The following is a 21,732-nucleotide window of genomic DNA, read 5'->3' on the forward strand; positions in this document are numbered from 1 at the left end:
ACTTGTTATTTCTTTTTTTTTTTTTTTTTGTGAGGAAGATCAGCCCTGAGCTAACATCTGTGCTAATCCTCCTCTTTTTGCTGAGGAAGACCGGCTCTGAGCTAACATCTATTGCCAATCCTCCTCCTTTTTTTCCCCCAAAGCCCCAGTAGATAGTTGTATGTCATAGCTGCACATCCTTCTAGTTGCTGTATGTGGGACGTGGCCTCAGCATGGCGGGAGAAGCTGTGTGTCGGTGTGCGCCCGGGATCCGAACCCCGGCCGCCAGCAGCAGAGCGCCTGCACTTAACCGCTAAGCCACGGGGCCGGCCCTCACTTGTTATTTCTTGTCTTGTTAGTTACAGCCATTCTGACAGGCGTGAGGTGATACCCCATTCCAGTTTTGATTTGCATTTCCCTCATAATTAGTGATAATGAACATCTTTTCATGTGTCTGTTGGCCATCTGTATATCTTCTTTGGAAAAATGTCTGTTCACATCTTTTGCCCATTTTTTGATCGGGTTGTTCATTTTGTTGTTGTTGTGTGAGTTCTTTATATATTTTGGAAATTAACCAATTTTCAGATACAATATGATCCAGCTATTCCACTACTGGGTATTTATCCAAAGAACATGAAATCAATAATTCAAAAAGATTTATGCACACCTATATTCATTGCAGCGTTATTCACAATAGCCAAGACATGGAAGCAACCCAAGTGCCCATCGACAGATGAATGGATAAAGAAGATGTGGTGTATATATACAATGGAATACTACTCAGCCATAAAAAAATACAAAATCATGCCATTTGCGACAACGTGGATGGATCTTGAGGGTATTATGCTAAGTGAAATAAGTAAGACGGAGAAAGAGAAATACCATGTGATTTCACTCATATGTGGAAGATAAACAAACACACGGATAAGGAGAACAGATTAGTGGTTACCAGAAGGGAAGAGGGTGGGGGGAGGTTAAGGGGGGCACATATGTATGGTGACAGATAAAAACTAGACTACTGGTGGTGAACACGATGCAATCTATACAGAAACTGAAATACGGTGATGTACACCTGAAATTACACAGTGTTATAAGCCAATATGACCTCAAAATAATAATTTAGAAAAAGATAATTGTAGGTAGTGATAAGGTATGAAGAAAATTAAATGAAACAGCTGATATGTTGAATAGATTCCTTTTACCTTTTTTCTTTTTTTCACATCACATCATGAACAATTCCCCAAGTTTTAAAAAGGTCTGAGGAGCATTCTTCTGAATGGCTGCATAATATTTCTTCCTTGTGAAACTAGTCTAATTTATTTAAGCATTCTCCTATACACACTGTAGGATGCTGAGCAGGATCCCTGGCTTCTACCCACTAGATGCCAGTGGCACCACCCCCATACCAGTTATGACAACCAAAATTGCCTCCAAATTTTGTCTCCTGGGGGGCAAAATCAGCTCAGTCGAAGATCATTGCCATAGTTGGACTTTAAATTGACAAATACAGGCTTCCAGTAGGGAAGTGGGTCTCAGAGTGTGGCCTGTGGACGAGCAGCATCAGCACCGCCCAAGAACTTGATAGAAATTCAAATTCTCAGGCTCCTCTCCAGACACGTCAAGTTAGAGTCTCCAGGGTGGGACCAGGGAATCTGTGTTTTAACAAGCCCTCCAGGGGGATTCTGATGCACACTCCAGTTTGATAAGGGGCTGAGGATGAAGGTTTTAGAAATCAAAACAGTGTTGGAGCGTGGGTGGCGTCCCGCAATGTGTGGTTATGATTGCATCACAAGGATGCTTTCCCTCTGGCTGATCCACGGCTGGTGTAGGTGATTAGTGCAAATTAGCTGAGTTCAGGTGTACTTTTGACTTAAGCACCACCTTTCAGCTCAGGATTACCAAACACTACTTATTTTCACCCCAGGGAGGCTCTGGGAGGCTCTAGGGCCAGAGAGAAAGCTCAGAATAGAAAGCGAATGGGTCATCTGACTCTAGGCTCTAACCACCACCGTTGTGTCTCACCACTGTGTATAAACCTTGGTTCTTTAAATAAAGAGCATGTTGGTCTTTTCAGAAACTGAAGAACCACAAAATGCAAGACCAAGCCAAGACGTATCACTAGCAGCTACCTCTGGCTCTTGTTACCGTCTTGTACCTCCAGCTACCGTGATTTCAGTTCAGAAATATGGGTTCACGAGTTTTCTTCCATGGTTCCTAAATGGGGGCTTATCCTTTCCTACCACTGGAGAAGAGCCTCTGGTCCAGTGGTTCTCAGCTGGGGCAGCACTGCCCCATCCCAGGGGGCATTTGTAAAGGGGGTGGGGGTTGGGTTGTCACAATGACTAGGACCTCTGGCATTTAGTGGGTTAGCGCCAGGGGTGTCAAACATCCTGTAGAGTGTTCGTGAGAATGTAAAATGTTACAATCACTTTGAAAAATAATTCAAGAGTTTCTTTTAAAATTCAACATACACTTAGGATAAGACCCAGCCATTCCATTCCTAGGTATTTATCAAAGAGAAAAGAAAGCCAATGTCCATGCTTATGCATGAATGTTCATATCAGCTCTATCTGTAACAGCCCCAAACTGGAAGCAACCCGAATGTCCATCAACAGATGAAAGGATAACCAGACCGTGGTACGTCCATGCAGTGGACTTACCCCACAGCAATAAGGAGGAATGAACTATTGGTACACAATACAACGTGGGTGAATCTCAAAATAATTATGCTGAGTGAAAGAAGCCAGATGAAAAAAGAGTATGTGCTTTATGATTCATTCCCTTTGCATAAAATTATAGAAAAAGCAAACAAATCTATAGTCATAGAAAACAGATCAAAGTTCACCTGGATGTCGGGGACAGTAGGGAGGGAAGAGACAGAGGGATTACAAAGGTGATTCCATTGGGATCCGCTGGGGGAAGGGAAACAGTTTGGGTGATAGTTATGTTAATTAGCTCTCCACCGGGAGCTCACCACCTGGCAGCTGGCTTCATCAGCAGAGGGAGAGAGAGGGCACCCAAGACCGAAGCCACAGTTTTTTATAACCTACTCTTGAATGTGACATCCATCACTTCTCCCCAACTGTATTCATTTGAGCCAAGTCAGTAAATCTAACCCACACTAAAGACAAGGGAATTACACAAGGGCATGAATACCAAGAGATGCGGATCTTTGGGAACCCCGTAAAGGCTGTCCACCACAAGTAACAGATGCAAACGTGAGTATAAGCATGCAACACGTGCAGGGTCTCCAGCCCCACCCAAACGAGGGCACATCCATCATGACCCGGCAGATCAGAACCACTTCACAAGGACATTTTCTTTCCTTCTTAAAAAACTGGCACCACGGCTCCCACCTCAGGGGTCCTAAGAGCTGAAGGTGCCCATACAGTTGGCAGTGGGTCTGTGTGGCTTCTCCCAGTGGCTGAAGCAACAACCTGTTAGAAGAGATCAGGAGAGACCTAGAATGGCGGTGGGATGAAAGACGTGAGGAGTGGTAGCCTGGGTCCCCCAAACAAACTGGTTATTTTCTGGAAACATCCATCGATATGTTGTACTAGTCAGGAGAGGTGATGCTGCCGCAGATGAGCAACCAGCAGTGAGGAGAAGATCTAAGCGGCTAACACCACAGCAGTCAATTCCAAAGCCTGCTGCGGGCCCAGGCGAGTCCCCAGGGCTGCTGCCCTCCACCGGTGATGCACGCTGACTCAGGGTCCAGGTGGCTTCCATCTGGGGCCTCCACTCCCTCAATACCAGGCCTCCTCCTCAAAGGGGAAGGCGAAGCCTGCAGAGTCTTGCAGAGGCTTTCTGCTGCCTCAGAAAGGAAGTGACAGTCACTTCTGATCGTATTCCATTGGCCAGAACCAGTCATATGACCCCACGTAACTCAAGGGGACTGGAACGGGTATCTCCATCTACCCAAGAGCAAAGGAGAACTGGATATTGTTATGTTAATGTTAATAATGTAATATGTTAATAACGACATTTTAATAGAAGGTCCCTCCGCCACACATACGATTCCACGTTTTAATATTTGTGGTAAGTCCTTCTTCTGTATTAATTCATTTGATCCTCATAACTCCCCAGTGAAGTTGGTATTTTTTTAAACACTTATTTTAATTTTATTTTTTTTTCCCCCAAAGCCCCAGTAAGATAGTTGTATGTCATAGCTGCACATCCTTCTAGTTGCTATATGTGGGACACGGCCTCAGCGTGGCTGGAGAAGTGGTGCATCGGTGCGCGCTGGGGATCCGAACCCGGGCCACCAGCAGCGGAGTGCGCGCACTTAACAGCTAAGCCACGGGGCCGGTCCTGAGGTTGGTATTTTTATTCCTATTTCACAGATGAGAAACTGAGGCACAAAGAGGTTCCTAAGATCTGTTTCTACCCACAAAACATTTCTGACACCAAATGTGTGGAGGTTTTTCCCACACCAACCAATTCTCCAACTCTCTGAACACCAACGGGGTGTCCCATTGATTCAATTCCAGCACTAACTACCTGGAATTATTGTCAGACCCCACAGGTTAAGGGCTCAGTCCCACAAGACTGCCCCCGCTTCAGTGCCAACCACAAGTCCAGGCCTGCCGTACTTCTGGCTGACCAGCTGTAAACTGGAGGTCCCCACAACCCCCTCCTCAAGTTCCATAATTCACTAGAGGGGCTTCCAGAACTCAGGAAAACAGTTTACTTACTAGTACCAGTTTATTATAAATGATAAGACTCAGGATCAGCCAAACAGAAGAGATGCATAGGGCAAGGCCTGGGGGGAGGTGGGGCAGAGCTTCCAGCCGCTCCGGGCTCACCCCATCCTCCTAGCACCTTGATGTGTTTATCAACCCAGAAGCTCATCAAATCGTGTTGTTTGAGAGTTTTTATAGAGCTTAAATCTCCAGCCCCTCTCCACCCCTTCCTGGAGGTTGATGGTTGGGGCTAAAAGTTCTAACCCTCCAATAACTTGGACTTTCTGGTGACCAGCCCCAATTCCGAGGCTACCTAGGGGCCCCACCCTAAGCCACCTCATTAGCATAAACTCAGGTGTGATGGTGAGGAGCTCATTATGAATAACAGAAGACACTCCAGTCACCCAGGAAATTCTAAGGGTTTTAGGAGCTCTGTGCCAGGAACCAGGGATGAAAACCAAATATATTTCTTACTATACGACAGAGGTTAAACAACGCATCCAAGGTCACATGGCCATTGTGCTGGCTGTCCTCTGCCCACCCCTCTGATCCACTCTGCTCCTTCTCCTCCCTGCTCTCAGCCCCAGGAGGCTGACCCGTGTGGCCCACGTCAGCAGACGGCAATGCCCTCTCGTTTCTGCTGGTCTCGGCCAATGGGTAGCCCAAGAAGGAGAGCAGAAGGAGGGACATAAGTTGGTGTGCTTATTCCCCCAGCTCCTTACCTGTGGGGTCGCAGGAGGTGTGATCTGTGCCTGGACCCAAGACCCCTCCCTGAGGCTCCCCATGCTGAGTTCTGGTGACCACTCTCTCTGCTCATCCTTTCCAACACAGGAGTAGTAACTCAGCTGTCATTGACCTCGGAGTAGGACATGACCCCTTGGACTGCACTCTCCACAAATCACCCCATGTGAGCAGCCATCTCTTTGATGCAGGGACTCTGGCTGATACAGTAGAGCTGGGACTGGCCTGGTGTGATGATACAATTATTCATCAGGTGTCTTTCTAAAGTTCACTTTGATGGCTAAACACGTAGGAGTCACATCATTTAATATAGTAAATCAAAAATAACTTTTAATGGGGCCGGCCCCGTGGCTTACCGGTTAAGTGCACGCGCTCTGCTACTGGCGGACCAGGTTCGGATCCCAGGCGCGCACCGACGCACCGCTTCTCTGGCCATGCTGAGGCTGCGTCCCACATACAGCATCTAGAAGGATGTGCAACTATGACATACAACTACCTACTGGGGCTTTGGGGGCGAAAAAAAAAAGGGGGAGGATTGGCAATAGATGTTAGCTCAGAGCCGGTCTTCCTCAGCAAAAAGAGGAGACTTAGCATGGATGTTAGCTCAGGGCTGATCTTCCTCAAAAAAAAAAAAAAAACTTTTAAAATTAAAACTAATTTCTTCTTATCACGAAATCAAAACATATTAATTGTAGGGAAATGTGAAAATACAAATAAATGGAAAGAAACAAACTATTGGCCTCCCACCCGAAAAACAAATGTAATATGTTCATATATATCCTCCTATTATTTTTTCTATGCATATACGTATATATCTGTTTAACAAAATTAGAATTTCCCTATACACAATGTTTTTAATTTTTTTTCCTACTTAATAAATTGGGATCATCTTTTTATGTCTTTATGTCCTTTTAAATAGTTGTTTGGCATTGGATTGTGGGGTTGTGTCATCAATTTTTAAAGCTATTTGGGACACTTAGATTATTTTCTTTCTTTCTTTCTTTCTTTTTTTTTTTGTGAGGAAGATCAGCCCTGAGCTAACATCCATGCCAATCCCCCTCTTTTTTTGCTGAGGAAGACTGGCCCTGGGCTAACATCCGTGCCAATCTTCCTCCAGTTTATACAGGACGCCGCCACAGCATGGCCTGACAAGCAGTGCATTGGTGCGCTCCCGGGATCTGAACTCGGGCAGCCAGCAGCGGAGCACGCGCACTTAACAGCTACACCATGGTAGATTATTATTAGATTATTTTCAGTTTTTGGTTCCTACAAATAATACTGTAATGAATTGGGTTGTTTTTGTATTTTTTGGTCAAATCTTTGCATATATATTTGTTTTCTTTGTATAAATTTCTAAACATAGAATTGATGGATTCGGGTGGCACACTGTAAGGCTTTGGATGTGAATTGCCTCATTTCCTCCCCATCTCCACTCTAACGCCAGATAGCCTCTGAAGTGTTGTTGGATATTAAATAATTGTTTAAAAATCTCTGCAAATCTCTTCCGTGTGATATTTTTAATGTAATTAAATGTCTTCTATCTGAAAAAAATAAAAGATCTTTATTTAAAGTGTGAATCCAAATGAAATAATTTAAAACTGCTCTTTCTTTGAATAGATCTATGCTGCAAAAATTAATATTAGAATTATAACCACATGGCCAAAGTGAAGAGGAAGTTGATGCAATTGTCTATTAAAACCAGGCACTTTACTTTTTTTTTTAATTTTTTTGGTGAGGAAAATTGGCCCTGAGCTAACATCTGCTGCCAATCTTCCTCTTTTTGCTGAGGAATATTGGCCCTGAGCTAACATCTGTGCCAATCTTTCTCTATTTTGCATGTGGGACACTGCCACAGCATAGCTTGATGAGCAGTGTATAGGTCCACACCCAGGATCTGAACCTGCAAACCCCAGGTCGCCAAAGCAGAATGTGTGATCTCAACCACTATGCCACAGGGCTGGCCCCAAAATCAGGCACTTTACAGTGGAGAAATCTGACACTACCTCCACCAGATGATCATAGTTCACATCAAGAGTGAGAAACCATAGTGGTGGTACACACCTTTGATACGAGTGATGAGAAGGGCACTTTACCTCCATGGTCTTCCTCCCAAAAAGCCATAACCCCAGTATCATGAGAAACCATGAGAAACACATCAGGCAAATCCCAATTGAAGGCCATTCTACAAAATACCAACCGGTATTCCTTAAAACTATCTAGGAAAGTCATAATAGCCAAAAGTGACTACGTCCATCAATTGATGAACTGGATAAGCAAAATGTGGTATATCCATTGAAAGGAATATTATTCAGCCATAAAAAGGATCAAGGCACTGATATGTGCTACCACATGGATGAACCTCAAAAATATGCTCAGTAAAAGAAGCCAAACACAGAGGGCCACGTATTGTATGATTCCAGAACTGCTAGAACAGGCAAATCCATAGAGACAGAAAGTAGATTAGTGGTCGCCAGCAGCAGATGGTTGGGGGAATGAGGAGTGACTGCTCTGTGGGTATGTGGTTTCTTATAGAGACAAAGAAAATGTTCTGGAATTAAACAGTAGTGATGGTTGCACAATTTTTTAGTATACTAAAACCCAGTGAATTGTACACTTTAAACGGGTTGATATTACAGTATGTGAATTGTATTTCAATTAAAACAAAAATTAAAGAAAGTCTGAGAAACTATCACACCAAGAGTGGCCTAAGGAGACATGACGCCTGAATGCAATGTGGTGTCCCAGATGGAATTCTGGAACAGAAAAAGTGCATTAGTAAAAACTAAGGAAATCTGAACCAAGTATAGACTTTAGTTAATCATAATGTATCAATATTGCTTCATTAACTGTGACAAATATACAGTAATAATATAAGATGTTTATAATAGAGGAAAATCATAGAGGAAAGATGGTGTAGAGAAGATGGGAAATCTCTTACTATCTTTGCAACTATTCCGTACATGTAAAACTGTTCTAAAATTAAAAGTTTATTAAAAAAACAATCAGAACACACCCAAAGGTGATAATTTGGGCCGCTTTAAAGAAACACAAGGGTTCTTGCCTCTGGCTGTAAGGACACAGGCTATTCTGATTTTGTCATCAGGAAAACCACCCGTTTGGAAAGCGAGCCCAGCCGTGGCATGCCAGGTCACCAGGGACGCTGTTGGCTGGGCCGAGGATAAACACCAGCAATTCTATTCTCAGTAAGCGGCTCTCACCACTAACCATCCTTCCTTCCCCTTTAGTCTGTCTGTATCATGCCTGGGCCTGAATTATCCTCTCCGGGTAAGTCCTGATTCTGGAAGACTTGTGGTGTTGAAAAATACTGGCAGGGCCGGCCCCGTGGCTTAGCGGTTAAGTGAGTGCGCTCCGCTGCTGGCGGCCCGGGTTCAGATCCTGGGCGCGCACCGACGCACTGCTTCTCCGGCCATGCTGAGGCTGAGTCCCACATACAGCAACTAGAAGGACGTGCAGCTATGACATACAACTATCTACTGGGGCTTTGGGGGGAAAAAATAAATAAATAAAATTATAAAAAAAAAAAAAAGAAAAATACTGGCAGATTTCAGTGGGTTTGCCTAGAAAGTAAAATCTTTCCTTTTTTTTTTTTTTTTTGTGAGGAGGACTAGCCCTGAGCTAACATCCGATGCCAATCCTCCCCCCTTTTTTTTTTCTTGAGGAAGACTGGCGTTGGGCTAACATCCGTGCCCATCCTCCTCTACTTTATATGGGACGCCGCCACAGCATGGCTTAACAAGCCGTGCGTCGGTGCGCGCCCAGGGTCTGAACCCGCGAACCCCAGACTGCCACAGTGGAGCCTGAGCACTTAACCGCTGCGCTACCGGGCAGTCCCCTTATCTTTTTTTTTTAACAGGTGACTAACTTCAACATTAATGTCGATGTTTATGACCACAGAAATTAGATGATACAAGGCTCAGCAGGAGTGTCAGACTTTCAAATGACACGGGACTTTAGGTGACATCCAGGACACCGATTTGCAAGCGTGCACTGGTGCACAGCCATGAGAAGCTGCTCTTGCAGAAACACCTAGGATATCGATGTACGAAACCGAAAATAACCACCCCAAACTTGGAAGTTAGGGTCTTGTGAAAGTTTACATCAGGAGAAACTGTAGTTGAAGAGCTTAAAACCATATGGAAAAACAGGGTTGAGCCATCACATCTGTGAACATTTCTGAGAAATCATTTAAATTCACTAAAATTATTATTTTAACAACAATGAAAATAGCAATGGGTAACATTTTTTGTACATGTAGTAATGCTATGTCTGTTCCCTTTTTAAGGAAATCCTGTGACCCCTCTCCCCACAAAACCAAGTATTGAGGCTTAGGCCTGAATCATTCTGGGTACACCCCTGGGAGAGGCTTGATCCAACCCAAGTCAAAAACAGAAAGCTCCAAGGAGCCAAATGCTTGGCTTTTATGAGTTCCTAAGCAGGCTTTTGAAATTCATGGCAGAGATGATCATCTTGAAAGCCAAGGCTTTCGATCTGCAAGATTTGCAAAAGAGAGGCTTTTTTTCCCAAAGGTCTCTAAACTTTGGTTTTGAGTATCAAAACTCTGATTCAAGAGCAAATCCCTGAAGGAATGCTGGAATCAAGTTTACGCCACAACAGACAGTACGTCTGCAGGGGAACTGATGAAAAATCAGATTACCCTGTCCCTAAGGCTGAAAATATTCAAAATAAAAGAAAAAAACCTGGGGAGGAGAAATTAAAAATTCCAGGGGGCTGGGGAGTGGCAGAAACTGGCTTGGCTGTGAGCTGATCCTTGTTGAAATTGCATTCATCATTCTATTCTCTCTGCTTTTGTATATTTTTTGAAATTTTCCATAAAACAAAAATTTTGCTCCGGTTAGGTTTAACGTGTAAGCTGGGAGACCAGCAAGAAGGTTATGGAAATTGTGCAGATGAGAAGTGGTGGTGCCTGGACTGGGGTAGCCGTGATGGAGATGACAGAAGAGGCTGGAGAGCGGCGGATGGATTCAAATTACATCTGGTGGTATCCCACTCAATTATTATTGCTCATGCCTTGAATCTCTATGCGTTTTCCCTCCTCCTTCACCTTGAGAGCTTACTGTACCCGGCACTTGGCCCTCCGGAGAGAAGATGGGTTGGGAGAAGAGCACTATTATGTTAGCCCTTGGGTGAGTTCCTGAGAAGGATCTCTGCCCTGGACACCATCTACAGCCTGAAGAACTTTAGAAACCTCCAGATGCCTTGGGGCTTTAGTCTAGGAGCCGTGCGATCCTCAAAGGGTTCTCAATAGGCAGTGGCCTGAGCTGATTTTAAAAGTCCCCTCTCCCCCAGCTACGGCATGGAGCGCAGTTTGGAGTGGGCTGCCTGTGGAAATGGACCTGTAGCATTCCAAATACTTTATATAAACATTCTCTTTTATTCCTCAAAGCAACCCTGTGAAATGGGGATTTGTATCCTCATTTTGAACACAGCGTTCTGAGATCAGAGAGGTTGAGTGATGTACCCAAGGTCACAGAGCAATTACCTGTAAAGTTGCAGATAAAATACAAAACATGGCATGAAACACACTTATATAGTACTAAAAATTTATTCGTTGTTTATCTGAAATTCAAATTTAACCGGGGGTCCTATATTTCTCTTTGCTAAATCTGGCAACCCTAATTACTGACCAAGCCAGGATTGAGTCCAGGGTCTGGCTCCAAAGTCTTGGTCCTTCCCCCAAACTGCCCTGACTGTAGGGCAAGGATTTGCTCCGGTTCATCTCCACGTCCCCACTCATCACCTCACTGGGGCCTTGCTGACACAGTTACCAGCAAATGTTTGTTGAATGAATATGTAGGAGGACGTGCAATGTCAGAGAATCGGGGGGCCTTTCTGGACAATCAAAAATTCTAGTAGAGTCAACCTGGTATAGCGGGGAAAAGCACAGATTCTGACAGCGACTCCCTGGGTTCAGATCCTGCAACCATCACTTACCTACCAGCTGTGTGAGTTTGGGCAAGTCACGGAAGCCCTCTGTGCCTCAGTTTCCTCATCTGTAAAATGGGGATGATAATAACAGCACTAATAATAGTACATTCCTCGCAGGTCTGTTTTGAGGATTAAATGAGTAAAGCTGAGCAACGCCGTGCGTCAGAGAGAGAGTAAAAGCTCAGGGAACGCTGGCCACGAGTGGGGGTCAAGAGTAAGATAAGGAAGTGATCGAAACGCTGCAAACCCTCCTCGCACTGTGAGGACACGCAGAGAACTTTCTTTCTGGATGGAAACCGCGTTCCGTTCCCTGACGTCCCCAGGGGGGCGCAGAGAGCCCCGCCCCCAGTAGGGGGCGCACTAAATATTCATCCAATAACTCAATAAGCCAGGAGATGAGTCTCTTTTTTTTTTTAAAGATTTTATTTATTTTTATTTTTTCCCCCCAAAGCCCCAGTAGATAGTTGTATGTCATAGCTGCACATCCTTCTAGTTGCTGTATGTGGGACTCAGCCTCAGGATGGACGGAGAAGTGGTGCCTCGATGCGCACCCGGGATCCGAACCCGGGCCACCAGCATCGCAGCGCGTGCACCTAACCAGCGAGCCACAGGGCCGGCCCAGGAGATGAGTTTCTAACGCGACCAGAGCTGACCTCTAAAAATAGCCAAAAACCAAAATCCAAAAGAAAAAAGAATCCCACAAAACAAGAATCATATCAGAGGGAAATAATTGGAGGGACGACTCCAGAATGTGACCGTGAGTCAAAGCATCTATTATTGAAAAGAGTGTATTTTGAGACAAATGTCTGATCGCTCAGAAAAAGAAAAAGGGTTTGCGGATGGCAAGCACAACAAATACCGTCATTAAAGCAAAATTAGCACAGGGCTTCAATTCCAGAGGTTACAAAACAGCCTGGCTGAGGTCATTCGTGCCTAATTATTGTGCCTAATAATCACCTTGACTAATTAGAGCAAAGGTTTTGGAGTATGCTTCTATTCCCAGACATGGAGTCATCAGCGACTCCAATAAATCATTTCGCTCTATTTATGTCTTGGATCATCCACTGGAAGCACCCTCGACCATCCCCGGAGGGAAATTCCAAAGGCTTCATTAATTACTATTTGGAAAACAGTATAATTGGTATTTGTCAGGCCTATAGAAACATGACATCAGTTAGTTTTGTATGTTGGGTTCATTTACTTAATTATTCAGCTACACTCCAGGCTCACTTAATGTTTATTATTTATTATAAAGTATTAATAATTATAATACCGAGATAGGAACTGGAGGTGCAATAGTGAACAAGACAGACGGGCCCCTGTCCTCATAAAGCGTGTAGTCTAGCAGTGGAGACAGATGATAAGTAAGTCAAGCAACAGATAAAATCATTGCAGACTGTTAAGTGCTATGAGGAAAACAATAGAACTCGGCCATAGATCCTAGCAGGAGGGGTCTACTTTTGATGGAAGATCATGGAGGGCTTCTTAGAAGAGGTGATCCCCAAGCTGAGACCTGAACGACGAGAATGAAACAGCCAGGTAGATTTGGTGCTCAGCGTGCATGGAAGGCACGAAAGGAAGCAAACCAGAGAGGGCAAGAATATTGAGTGGTCTTGACGAGCACAGACTTTCTGGGTTTGAATCCTGCCCTGCCACCGACTTGCTGTGTGATCTTATGCAAGTTATTTGCCGTTCTTCCTTGCCTCAGTTTCTCCATCTGTAAAATGGGGATAGTAACAGTAGTTGTTTCGTGGGGCTGTCGTGAGGAGTCAGTGACTTGATATTCGCGAGGCACTTAAAGCTTTGCCCGGCAGGGATCACGCATCACGCACGTAAGGATCCCACAGGTTGTGGATGCTACCGACCCGCATCCCCTCGCTCGCCTGGGCTCACCTGCAGCTGCAAGCGAGGCGGTTTCCCTTTGTCTCCGCGCCTCCCAACTCAAGGACCTGCATTTCTCCTCTTCTCCGCCTGGGGGCGCTCTCCAGCTCAACCAGACACAGGCTTACCCTGGAAATGTGGCGGAGTTAAGTCCGAGGGCCACCCTCAACCAGTGAGGACGGAAGCTGCTGGATAAACGCCTCAGGCTCTCCGCCCTCCGCTGGGGCCACTCTGACCTGTGCTCCACACGGTCTGTCAGGGGAGCCCCAGTGAAACTGAGCCCCCGCCGCCCACTGTGGTAACCTGCTCCTTAACACACCTTTTATCAGTTCTCCTCCATTCCCTGCCTCACTTCACTCCCTCCAGTGCTTCCTGGAATCACCTCCAAGGGCTGGGATGAGGCAGGCCATGTGACTAGAGTGTAAAATTTAGGGAGGCACTTCAACTGATGAAGGGGTAAACAAATGTGGTCCATGCCTATGATGGAATAGTATTCAGCCATGAAAAGGAATGAAGTGCTGATACCTGCTCCAATGTGGATGAACCTCAAAAACATGATAAGTGAAAGAAGCCAGACACAAAAGGTCACAGGTAGTATGCTTCCATTTCCATGAAACGTCCAGCAGAGGTAAATCCATAGACACAGAAAGCAGGCTCGTGGTTGTCAGGGATTGGGCAGAGGGAGGTAATGGGGAGTGACTGCTTAGCAGGTACAGGATCTCCTTTTGGGGTGCTGAAAATGTCTTGGAACTAGATAGAGGTGATGGCTGCACAAGGTTGTGAGTGGACTAACCGTCAGCGAATTGTTCACTTTATAATGGTTAATGTTAGTTTTATGTTATGTAAATTTCACCTCGATCTCACACACACACACACATACACACACACACACACACACACACACTGAGCAGTTTTCCTCTCCACGGCCTGGGGCTGGGACTCCTGGAACGCTGTGTGTGAGTCGTCACCTTGCATCTCCTCCTGGGAGGGGAGGTCTGTTCAGTCCTGAAAACCGTGTGGCCCTTACTCCCTACACTGCAAGGAGGGGAATTCATGGTTCCTGATCGAGGCCCTACTGTGCGCCAGACACCTCACAGACCCTGTCTCCATCAATCCTCTTGACTCTCTGTTGCCTCACCTGCTTAATTTTTCTTCACTGTGCTTATCACTAACTGACATCACATTATCTGTACATATATGTTCCTTGTTTTTTCTCACTGTTGTAAGCTTCATGGGGGCAGGAACTTTGGTTTGTTTACTACTATATCTGTGTGCCTGGCACATAGTAGGGCTCAGTAGATGCTGATGAGGTGAAGGAACCTAGCAAGACAGGCATTAGCACCTCCGGTTGACAAAGGGGGAAATTCGGGCTCAGCGATTTGCCCAAGTCCCATGTGCAGTAAATAGCAGAGACCAAATTTTGAACTCAGGGCCATGGGGGGGCAGCCCATGCTACAGGGGGCTTTCCCTCAGCAGCTTCCCAGACCCTGCGTGGATGATTAGGAGTCTGAAAACTAAAGGGATGAGGATGATGACTCAGCTCTTAGGCAAAGAAGAGGGAGATCGTGACCCGGGGCTGAGTCACCATTGCCGCCTCCCTCTGTGCTGACTCGTTCATTCCTCCAGTCCTCGGCCTCCCGGAGCTCTGGGGTGAGGCCAGGGGCTCAACACAGTCCAGGGAACCTTTCTCATCTCAGCTCTGCCCTCTTGGCTGAGACGGTCTGACCCAGATGAAACCACAGATGTGAGTCCAGGCCAGCATCCCCAGAGAGCCACGCAGATCTGGACACAAGAATCCGACGGCGTTGCAAGGTCTGAACGTAGGCAGGGTTGAGACAGAGGAGAGCGCTCCTGCTGTTAGGTTTTCTTGGATGGACGGCACCAGCAGTAACTCTGTGCATACCTGACATTTAAAACATGAATTAAACCTAATTTTGTGTGTGTGTGTGTGAGGAAGATTAGCCCTGAGCTAACATCTGTTGCCAATCCTCCTCTTTTTGCTGAGGAAGACTGGCCCTGGGCTAACATCCGTGCCCATCTTCCTCCACTTTATTTGTGGGACACCTGCCACAGCATGGCTTGATAAGCGGTGTGTAGGTCCATGCCCTGGATCCGAACCTGTGAACCCCAGGCCACCAAAGCGGAGCACACGAACTTAACCACTATACCACCGGGCCCGCCCCAATCTAATTTTTTTAAAAAGACCACGAACCTTAACATCACAAAGAGATGGGTTTGAAGCCCAGTTCTGCCACTTACTAGCTATGTGCCCTTGGGCACACTACTTGACCACTCTGTTCTTCAATTTCCTCACCTGGAAAACGAGGTAATAATATTATCTGCTTCCAAGGGTTGGCAAGAGGATAGAAGAGGACATTTGGAGTGGGAGCCAGAAGGAGGAAAACATGCTCTAAGGGCATAAAGACAAGGCACTGAACCCCACAGCAGAGATGGGAACGGGGTGGGGTTGGAGGTAAACAAGGTTCTGGGTGTGGGCCCCAGGCTGGTCAGTGAGTCAAAGGCTGAGGCTGGACAAGTGGTTTAACCTCTGGCAGCTTCCTTTGCTCCAACTGTACAAAATTGGGGATTAGATCATGCTGGACCCTGTGCTGTCCCACAAAGAATTAGACCATGATGTCTCACACAGAATGAGAATATTCCACAAAAGGAAGAATGTTTGTTGACATTGTGATTGGAGATTTGAGGGTGGGAGATATTAAAATTATTACCCTAGTAATACAAGAATATATTTTTGTTGTGAAAGATTCTAACAATGCAGATCTATGTGGAGCAAAATATGAAGTCCCTCTTCATCATCTTCCACTATCAACAGTTTGGAGCACATCCTTACAGTCTCTTTTCTTTGCATTTATGTAGATACGTGCACAGGGCTAAGAGCTAACACTATGGGCACTTAGTACATGTCAGGCATTGCTCCAAGCAATTTACATAGATTAATTTATTTAGCCTTCCCAACAAACACATGAGGCAAATTCTATTATTATCTTTTATAGAGGAGGAAACTCAGCCCCAGAGAGGTGAAGTAACTTCCCCAAAGTCACACAGCTTTGGAGAGGAGGAGCTGGGACTCAAACCCAGGCAGCCTGGCCCAGAGTCTATATACATAACCATTGCATTCGATTGTCTCTCAAATATTTTCTTTTTTCCATAAATGGGATCATACCTTGTGTGCCTTTTACATCTTGCCTTTGCATTTGATATATTTTAGAGAGCATCCCACATCAGCTCTTTCAGGTCTACTCCTCTCATGTTCATGATGGCACAGTACTGAGTGGTATTTCACAGCACAAAGACGCTGTAATTTATTTGTCCATTTCTTGCTGATGGATTGTTAGGGTGTTTTCCAGTCTTTCATTCTTACAGACAATCCTTTGGCCATCATTACTTGTACATGTCTTTATGCACTCAGAGCTATTTCTAGGGATTTCTGGAAGTGAGGATTTAAATCTTTGAGAAATATTGCTAGATTGTCTTCCCAAAAGGATGCCCCAACTTACACCCCATCATCAGTGTATGAGCACCTGATCCCCACGCTCTTGCCGACACTGGATGGACATAGCCTTCGTTTATTGCCACGGGGGAGGTGGAAACGTTAGATCTCATGTGATGTTTTACTTTGCATTTCCCAGATTACCAGTGAGCTCAAGCATCTTTTCAAAAAAAAATGTTTATTGAGGTAACAATGGTTTATAACATTGTATAAATTTCAGGTGTACGTCATAATATTTAGACTTCTGTGTAGACTATATCATGTTCATCACCAAAAGTCTAGTTGCCGTCCCTCACTGTACACATGTGCCCCTTTACTGCATTCACCCTCCGCCCACCCACTTTCTCCTCTTGTAACCACCAGTCTGTTCTCTGTGTCTATGTGTTTGTTTATCTTTCACATACGAGTGAAATCATACAGTATTTGTCTTTCTCCATCTGACTTGTTTCGCTTGGCATAAAACCCTCCAGGTCCATCCCCGTTGCCACAAATGGCAAGATTTCATCTCTTTTTGTAGCTGAGTAGTATTCCATTGTGTATCTATACCACATCTTCTTTATCCATTCATCCGTCAGTGGACACTTAGGTTGTTTCCAAGTCTTAGCTATTGTGAATAATGCTGCAATGAACATAGGGGTGTATACCTCTTTTCTAATTACTGTTTTCGTGTTCTTTGGATAAATACCCAGAAGTGGAATAGCGGGATCATATAGTATTTGTATTTTTAATTTTCTGAGAAATCTCCATACTGTTTTCCATAGTGGCTGCACCAGTTTGCACTCCCACCAGCAGTGTATGAGGGTTCCCTTCTCTCCACATCCTCTCCAACACTTGTTATTTCTTGTCTTTTTAATAATAGCCATTCTGATGGCATGAGGTAATATCTCATTGTAATTTTGATTTCCATTTCCTTAATAATTAATGATATTGAACTTCTTTTCATGTGCTGTTGGCCATCTGTATATCTTCTTTGGAAAAATACCTGTTCAGATCTTTTGCCCTTTTTTAAATCAGGTGGTTTGTTTTTTTTGTTGTTGAGCTGTATGAGTTCTTTATATATTTTTAGATATTAACCCCTTATCAGGTATATGATTTGCAAATATCTTCTCCCAATTGGTAGGTTGTCTTTTCATTTTGTTGATGGTGTCTTCTGCTGTGCAGAACTTTTTAGTTTGATATAGTCCCATTTGTTTACTCTTCAAATGTTTGTAGTGACCATTCTATATTATCTTCTGTGAATGGCCTGTTGGAGTCTCTTAGGGCTGTGGATATGTAATGTTCCTTTCTCAGTGCACCCCAGTTCCACCCTGTGGCAGCTGCTTGTGTTCCTGCTGTCCAAATCCTCTCCCCTTTCCTGTGATAACAGTCACCGTGTCTTTTTCACCAGCCTTCTGTGTAGTCAGATCCACAGCCTTTGACCTAAAGGGAGCCAACAGGTACACTCCATTCCCTGGGCCATGGCGCCTGGTCTAGGGCAGAGCTCATGACCCCAGAAGGGCCAGCCAGAGAACACAAGGCTCCTTTCCTCGACTTCCTTTCAAACTATCGGACAGAGAATCTCTGCATTTGGTTCAGTGACATGGGGAACCTGAAGTTGCCAGGGATCCCCAAGAGGAGCCGGAAAATGAAGACACCACAGAGAAGGCAAAGCTGAGGGAGGCAGAGATTCTGAGTCTGGATGGTATTATCTGAGCCCCTGGATCTAGCCTCATCCGAAGTCAAATCTGAACTTCCCACTTGTGTAAGTGAATACATTTCTTTGTTTTAATTATTATCATTATTTTTAAACGGCTTAGATGGAGATTGTTGGGTTTTTGGGGTTTTGTTCTTTTCATTTCCCACCTTGCCGTGAGTCCTAGTTGAACCACATGCCCAGAAGGAAGGAAACAGATTCACGTTCAGTCGAACTTGGCTCTCAAGCCTGAAGGTGCACGGATGTGCTTCTACACCTGCCCAGGAGAAGCTACATGCGATTTTTTTTTAGTGCTAAACCAAACGGAAGGAATGAGGCCCACTGTTTTGGAGGGAGGAAAGGTAGCATGGAAAAGACAATGCCTGGCCTAGCAGATCCTCAGAGACCGTATTTAAAAAAAAAAAAAGAGGAGCCTCTGTGATCTGAGCAAACCGCACAGGTGGCCGGAAGGAACAGACATTCTCGTTACTTTTGTTTGACTCAGGTTCTCTCACGTGGGGTGGGGGTGGTGATAAGTGGGCTGGTGGCTCTCCTTTGTGGAAAAAACCACAGCTGTCACCAAGAGAGGCTTTCACACATCCTGTGAACAATTGTCTTTGAATTCAGATTTTTCTTCCAAATAAAAATGAGTGCTCTTGAGATTAGTCAGAGGTCCCCAGGCTGGGAGGGAGGAGGCTGCTAACTGCTGATAGTGCTGGCGTGCCACCAGAGAGCAAGAGTGGCAGAGGGCGGAAGTAGAGAGGAAAGAGCTTGGGATTCCCAGTTTCAAACCCTGACTCCCCCACTTACTAGCTGTTCCAGTCGCGGCACAAAGTACCCCCAAACTTAGTGCAGTAAAGCAGCCATTTACTGTACTTACAGATGCCGTGGGTCGGGAATTCAGACAGAGCACAGCAGTCGTGATGGCTGGTCTCCGCTCTTCCTTATCTGGGGCCCCAGCTGGAAGACTCGAAGGCCAGGGACTGGATCATCTGAAGGCTCCCTCACTCACACACGTGGCGGTTGATGCTGCTCTTGGGTCGGGCCTCCGTTTCTCTCCACGTGCGCCTCTCCACGTGGTTGGCTTGGGCTTCCTCACAGCACCGTGGCCGGGTTCCAGGGCCAAGCATCCTGAAAGAGAGAGGCAGCTGGGATGCAACTCCATCACTGATCATGAGCTAGTTTTGGACATTACGTAGAGTCGTTTTCCCCATAGCCTATTAATCGAGGAAGTCTCAAGGTCCTGCCCAAGTTCAGATGGAGAAGAAATAGATTCTGCTTCTTGATGGGGAGCAACAAGGTTCTGGAAAGGCACATGGACCAGAAATATTGCTGTGGCCATTTTTGGAAATTACAACCTGCCGCAGTAACTGTATGAGATGCCAGGCAAGTTGCTTCATCCCTCTGGGCCTCAGTTTCCTCATCATTAAAATGGGGATAATAATAGAGTCTACAGTACAGAGAGAGAATCACGTGAAATAATGTATATAAAGTGCGTACCACAGTGCCTGCGACACGACAAGTGGTCAGTGAAAATTAGAAGCCATTGTTAATAACAGTTATTATTGAATGATGAGGCATCTTGGTACGGCTGAAACAGGGTGTTGGGGGTTGAGTTGTGTCCCCCAAAAAGACATGTTCAAGTCTTGACCCCAGTACTTGTGAACGTGACCTTATTTGGAAATTAGGTCATTGCAGATGTAATTAAAATGTAAATTAAGATCTCCAGGGATTGCTGGCAGCCTCCAGAAGCCAGGAAGAGGCAAGGAAGGATCCCTCTCAAGAGCCATCAGAGAGAGCATGCCCTGTGGACACCTTGATTTCAGACTTCGGTCCTCCAGAACCAGGAGAGAATAAATTTCTATTGTTTCAGCTACTCAGTTTGTGGTACTTTGTTACGGCAGCCGAGGAAACTGATACACAGGCTGTGCCTGGAAGCCAGGAGGACGTGAGTTCTAATCCCAGAGCTGCCTCTGATTAGACAAGTGATGTTGGCTTCTTCCCTTCTACTCTCTGAGTCTATTTTCTCATCTGTAAAATGAGGGGCTGGATTTGCTGGTTTCTAAAGTCCTTTCCCTCTCTGGGATGCTTTGATACCCATAAGTAACAAAACTTCAAAATCCATTGTCTTCTGAATGTCCCGGGACTGTGATGCTGCTATAAACATGTGACACTTAATTATGAAGCTGATCTTTTTGCCTTTGGACCCTGAAGGTGGTTCCCAAACCCTCCCTCTGCAGTTTCTCCCAACTAGCTTTGTTTTCTGATTAAACACATTATTTTCAAATTAATTTGACAAAAATAATGTAGGGCTATTGTGAAAACAAACAAAAAAAACAATACCAAAAAGTATAAGTTAAAAAGAGCAATTCCCCTGCAGTCACCAATGCCACTTAATGTGATAAACAGCACTCACAGTTTGGTATATATCCCCCCATATATTTTTATAAATATGTTTGATAATTTGTGCACAATTTGTGCTCTATGAAAATGGGTGCGCGTACAGTGTGTGTTTTTAGACAGTGAGATCCTGCTGTACGTGCTCTTTTACTATCTGCCTTATTCACTTAATGTGTCTGGGAGATCAGATGAGGGCTGACACCAGGACCACTGTGTTGCACAGCTCTGGAGGGCATCTTTGTAGACAGCACAAAGTGAGTGGGTTGGAGAGGAGGCATCACAAGAGATACCCAGGCCATGAAGATTCAGCACTGTGGACAGGGGCACGGCTCTCTCCTCCACTCCCACTCCCGGTAGTTAGTTTAGGTTTGTAGTAGATACAAAGATGACTAAGATATAGACGTTGCCCTCAGGGAGCTCACAGTCTTCTGGGAGAGACAGCTATGTGGTTGAATAATAATAACTTAATAATGACATGTGGATTACATTCTTAATCAAGAAAAAATAATAGATAATAATAGAAAAAGATAATCATTAGCATTTATTGAGTGCCCTGTGCTGAGCACTTTGCATGCATTATCTCAGTTAATCCTCAGAAGCACACCACAATGGAGATAATCTTCTGATCCTATATTACAGATGAAGAAACTGAAGCTCAGAAAGGTGAATTAACAGGAGTGAATTGTCATGACCTTACGAACGCACATATTGCCTTCTAGGAAAAACTCTAGGCGTGGTATTTGGGTGGCAAGTGCCTGTGGCTGGGCATGACATGCAGCCAACTGGCCTTGGGGGTTAAAGCACATCCTCACAAGGAATTTGCCTTATTGTTTGGCTATTTATTTACTCGTGCCACAGTAAGGAACTGCTGCTGAAACGCACTCACCTTCTACTTGCTG

The sequence above is a fragment of the Diceros bicornis genome, chromosome 26 (genome assembly GCF_020826845.1).
Source record: "Diceros bicornis minor isolate mBicDic1 chromosome 26, mDicBic1.mat.cur, whole genome shotgun sequence".
Lineage (NCBI taxonomy): Eukaryota > Metazoa > Chordata > Mammalia > Perissodactyla > Rhinocerotidae > Diceros > Diceros bicornis.